This window comes from Gouania willdenowi, chromosome 9 (assembly GCF_900634775.1).
Source record: "Gouania willdenowi chromosome 9, fGouWil2.1, whole genome shotgun sequence".
In the NCBI taxonomy this organism is placed as follows: Eukaryota; Metazoa; Chordata; class Actinopteri; order Blenniiformes; family Gobiesocidae; genus Gouania; species Gouania willdenowi.
In genome coordinates, this window is record NC_041052.1 from 4,423,369 (window position 1) to 4,429,368 (window position 6,000).

At 35.3% G+C, this 6,000-nt stretch overlaps 1 protein-coding gene across 2 annotated transcripts in view; it reads right to left on the reverse strand.

Annotated features, from left to right (window-relative positions):
* sema6a (sema domain, transmembrane domain (TM), and cytoplasmic domain, (semaphorin) 6A) overlaps nt 1-2,322 on the reverse strand; it is a 177,111-nt gene extending 174,789 nt beyond the window's left edge. For both annotated transcript variants that reach the window (XM_028456788.1, XM_028456789.1), the window contains exon 1: nt 2,014-2,322. The gene's annotated coding sequence lies outside the window, so the exon portion shown is untranslated. The remainder of the gene's footprint in view (nt 1-2,013) is intronic.
* Nucleotides 2,323-6,000: the final 3,678 nt, after the last annotated feature.

Consider the following 6,000-nt stretch of genomic DNA (forward strand, 5'->3'; position numbering starts at 1 on the left):
ATACAATTCACAATTTGCATGTCACGATACGATATCAATAATTACAAATTTCACCTTTACAAATACAAAATAGCATGAAATACAATTAATTTCATTTATTCATTTTTTTTTTAAACTTGCGAGAACAAGTAAATGTAACTAACGGTAATTCAAGCACAAATATCAAAAACAAGTAGTATGTTTATAAAACTGTCAAATTACAAAAAAAGTTGAACTTTTGTTTCTACAACAGATTCTGATTCTGTTAAGTTTGTAGATTCTAAAAGTAACCACATACATCTATAAAAGTGTCCAGTATGTTTTATGAAAATAAAGTGCAATTAACATCTACTGTAAGCTAAAATGCATTGAGGCGTGAGGTATTTTAACATGGTATGAAGGTGCGTTCACTGACACCTAGTGACCGGTGGACATTTTTTGCATCGATATGATAATTGTGCAGTGAAATATTGCAATATATCGCTGAAACTATTTTTCTTGCACCGCTATTGAACACGTGTCAAACTCTAGGCCTGGGGGCCAAATCTGACAAGTTCTTCTGTCAAAATTTCTGCTGAATTTTTAAATTTTTAAATTTTTTTAAGTAACCACATATATCTATAAAAGTGCCCAGTATGTTTTGTGAAAATAAAGTACAATCAACTTCCAGCATTGAGGAGTGAGGTAGTTTAACAAGGTGTAATGGTGCGTTCACTGACACCTAGTGACGGGGTGCTAACATGCTATGCGTATGTTAGTGCAATTAATTCTTATTTTTTTCATTAAAAAACATGATTAATAAAATCTATTTGGAGATTTTTTGGACTGATACGATAATCGTGAGGTGAAATATTGCGAGATATCGGCGAAACTATTTTTCATACACCCTTATCAAGCATATGTGCAATTAAATGTTTTTTTAATGTGTGTTAAAAAAAAAATTATTTTTAAAAATAAATTTCGACATTTTTGGATCGATATGATAACTGTGCGGTGAAATATCGCAATATATCGGCGAAACAATTTTTTCTAACACAATTATGTGTTATTATCACCGATTTCTACCATCCCCCCTAATCTTTAACCCACATTTGAAGTTTCTAAATCTATTCCCCATGCAGCTCCTCTAGCCCACTGGGAGGGGTCTTTACCAGTAAGGGCGACCATCACTGTAACTGGGTGTTGGCAGTCAGACTCTTTAGATGTGGTTTCTTTGCTTTCTAGAGAACAGACTAGAACTAGATCATGTAGCACTTCTTCATCCAGTAGTAAATCCACTTTGTAAGACAGAGTTACAAACACCCCTCTTTTGGTCTTTAGGTTATGAGTAATGGTGAACCATTAATGCTCATGCCTCGATGTATAGCTTGCAATCCCTGAGTGCAAGTGCAGATGGAACGAGTCTCACATCTGGAGGGAAATAATCACTGATTAAGTCAAATGTAATGAGTAGAAATAATGGAAATATAAGTGTTGGTTTGGAAGTTTCTTTGTGAAAATAGTGGAAAAGACACATTTCTGACTGTCATGTGTGGCTATAAACATTGGTTTGATGGTAATCATATGGCTACACTTGTATTCATTTGAGTTTTTAACCTATTTGGATGAGTTTTATTATTAAAACGCGCACAGCTCAGTGGTTTACAGTGTTGTACCTGCTTTCCATCATAAAATATTAATGGATATGTGCTTGTTTTTGGATCCTGAGTGATTTAAATACATTTAGAAGAAAAGAGAAAAGGTCCACTGAGATTTACGCATCTTTATTCCAACAGAGGTAAACAGCATTAGAGGGATTACGCACGGCACATACAGCCTGTTTATGACGGCTGATAGGATGGCATTCAACTATTCATACAAAGACAGTCCAACCTTTTATAAAATGAGTATAAAATGACATGTGGCTATTGGTTTAAATGTGTAAAAATAGCTGAAGTTGCTGCGCTTGGAGACGCACCGGGAACGAGGAGCCTCATCATCATCAGAGGCTGGAATAATGACTTAAAGTTTGACCAAAAACAAAAGAAATCTTACCTTTTCAGCTCATGAATATGTGTTCCTCTCTGTGGTTTCCACGGCGGTGCCTGTTAGTAATCCATCAGATAATATGAGGAGGAACAAACGGAGCAGTTCCGACAACAATGAGCAGGCAGCGCTACTAGAGAGGCTACTTTAGAAACACCTCATCAAACATGGGAACATGAACATCCATCGGAAATCCACAGTGTGACAGGAGCAGGAGACGGAGCCTAAACGGAGGCTCGGGTGTCCGGGCGCAGCAGAGCACGAGCTGAGCGCGTTATTCCCGCAGCTTCACGAGCCCACGGTCGCTCATCCTCTTAGTGTTAGAGAGAGAGAGAGAGACTGGAGAGGAGCGCACAGAGCCCAGCTGTCACCACCCGCTCCACACACACACACGGTGAGGGTGGAGCTACACACACACACACAGAACGAGAGCTATTGTGTCAATGGCTGCTAGTTATGGACAACTGTGGGCCATTTCTATTTTTAATCTGGGGAGTCTGAGAGGAATGAACAAAGGAGGAAAGCGAACCTAAGCTTTCCATTTTCTATGCCCATGGCAGAAATAAATAAGTATAAAAAATACAATAATTAAGTGATCATATATTCATCAGCAACCTGCGGACTGGGGGCCACAAGCGGCCCTAGGTTTAAATTTTTGTGGGCCCCAGAGGTAGACACATAAAAACACATTCAATGAAAAAACCTTTAAAAAAAAAAAAGTAACTCTAAAAAAACTTAAAATTACAGAAAAATACACTAAAGAACAACAACAATAATAAACACAATGACAACAAATAAACACACAAAGATAAATGTACAAAATTATAACAAGAATACACAAAATGACTTAAAAATACGAAATTCAACGAAAATACCAAAAACAACGACGATAATAAGCAAAATGACAAATAAACACACAACTACTCCATAAACACACAATTGCAAATTAAATATGTATTCAAACAACAACAAAAATACACAAAACGAGAGATAAATGAACAGATTTTTAACACACACAAAAGAACAACTATTTTAAACAAAAGAAAAACAGAATGACAACAATACACTCACAATTACTCCAGAAACACACAAGACGACTGCAAATTATATATGTATCCCAAACAACAACAAAAACGCACTCCAAGATTCCAAAAAGATGCAAAAGTAAAGAAAAATACACAAAAGGACAAAATAATAATAATTAAATGGAAAACAGAATTATGGTCATTTCAATTAACAAAACAGTTCACCAAGTCAAATTCCTCGTGTGTATAACATACATTACTTGGTCAATAAAGTTGTTTCTGATTCTGATTACAGAAACATGTACACAATTACAGAAAAATATCCAAAAGAACAGCAATATTAAACAAAAACACACAAAACAACAACAAAAACACACAAAATGAGAGATAAATGTCCAAAATCATGACAAAAATACACAAAACAACTAAAAAAAAACCCACAAAATTACAGAAAAATACACAAAAGGACAGAATGACAATAATAGACACTTAATCCATAAACATACATGACGAGTACAAATGTATATCCAAAATGACAACAAAAACACATAAAATGAGAGATAAATGTACAAAATTCTAACAAAAACACACAAAATGACTTAAAAAACACAAATTTACAGAAAAATGCACAAAAACACAAACGGATGAAGAAAAATGACAGCAATAAACGCACAATTACACCATAAACACACAGGAAGACTTCACATTGAAAAATATTTTACTCCTTAAAAACACATGATCACGAAAAAGGAACGACTGAAAAATATACCAAACGACAACAAAAACACACAAGAATACACAATATGAATTAAAACACACAAAAACCTTTGTACTTTTTTATATTAATGGTCTGATCGGTCATTTTTCTAAATCCTAACATTAAAGACTAACTAAAACCTGAGGTTTTGGTTAACGTGCATCTTAATTGGCTTTGATTGTGGGCGGGGCTCCTGGAGCAGTTAAGCCACACCCAGTCTATACTATTAAATAATTAAAGAACAATCTATGCAATGCTAACTATACTTAGTACTCACTATACACACTGATCCAACCTACTCGCCACAGTTTGATAATTTTTCATGAAAGGGGCGGGACCAACAGTGGTGGTTAGTGATGAAAGAAGCCATAAAAACATTGATTCTTCTGAATGGAAACCAAGATTAGAAGATTCTTTAGAAAAATCAATACTTGTCCTTCTAAACACAACTGTAACACAGTCGCCTCCTGTTCCACGAGCACGTGCAGTAAAGCAGGGGATTATTACTAATGTGCCCTAACATTACTGGGCTCACATCTCACCCCACGGGTCATCAGGGGAGATCTGGAAATGGCAGCAAAGTTCAAAAGTTGTCAATGGACTTCAGTGATGACAGCATGGCATGCAACGGCACATATATTTGGGGGTTAACACAAACAAAATGCACCACACACACACACACACACACACACACACACACACACACATTCCAAGGAGCTGATGTGTTTTTTTTATAACAAACACTTGCTACGCTCACACCTGTGCAGAAATTCTTGTGGAGACTGGAGGAAAAATTGCTTTTGTGAGCGCAACAAGTTGCCTTTGGCCGCAGGTGCTGCCAACTAGTACCGAAGAAGAAGAAGAAGAAGAAGAAGAAGAAGAAGAAGAAGACACAAAAAGATCAATATTTTAAATAAAACGAAAACAAAATGACAAAAATACACACGCAATGACTCCATGAACACACGAGTGAATAATGTACCAAACTACAACAAAAACACACAAAATGAGAGATAAATGTTCAAAATTTGGACAAAAACACACAAAGTGGCTCCAAAAAATCACAAAAAGGACAAACATAAACTAAAGGAAAACAAAATGACAACAATACACAAGCAATTACTCCATGAATACACAAGACGACTACAAATGAACGATTGAAAAATATATCAAACAACAACAAAAACACACAAAATGAGCGATAAATATACAAAATTACAACAAAAATACACAAAATGAGAGATAAATATACAAAATTACAACAAAAATACACAAAATGAGAGATAAATATACAAAATTACAGAAAACTACACAAAAAGGACAAATATTATAAACAAAATGACAGCTATACACACACAATTACTCCATGAATACACAAGACGACTACAAATGAGCAACTGAAAAATATACCAAATGACAAGAAAAACACACAAAAATACACAAAATGACTCCAAAACTTACAGAATTACAGAAAAAAACACAAAAAGGACAAACATTATAGACAAAAATGAAACAATATACACACAATTACTCCATAATTATACAGGACCACTACAAATGAATAATGCAGTGGACAATGTAAAAAAAATATATTAAAATAACACCTCAGAGAGTGTTGTATTTTGTCTTTAGGCATGGAGCTGAACCCTTACTGTCAATACGCACAAAAAAACTGATGATTTTACTGTAATCATTTGGACTTCTATCAAATCAAATGACTGCACACACCACTTTAATGCATGAATGTGTCTCTGTTTTCTTAATTCTCATTTTCCCACTTTGAAGTGAACATGCTGTACCTATAATATGAGTTTACTCAGCAGTTATTCTGCGCTCTGGGAACATGTCCGTGTCACAGATTATCTCACTTATGGTGCAGATGTTGTCACAGATGCTTCAGGACTTTATTCTGTGCAGGTGTTTGAATTAGAGCAGCTCATCCTTCACCCAGTCAGACCGCTCACACTCAACCTTTTATTATTTCACATCTTTTAACTACAAAAGCTTTTTTCACTCATCCAGCATTTTAGATTAACCTGTCAAATACAAATACCCTCTGAATACTTTCCAGCCTGCAAATCTAACCACTCATTGTGTCTTTTGTGTTACTTCTAAGAAACCTGCGGCACATTTAGCATTAAAAATGGAGGTGAAAGGAGCTTTGTTATAGAACAGACATGGCAACTGGGGTTGTTACATAGCCCCAGGTCTAAT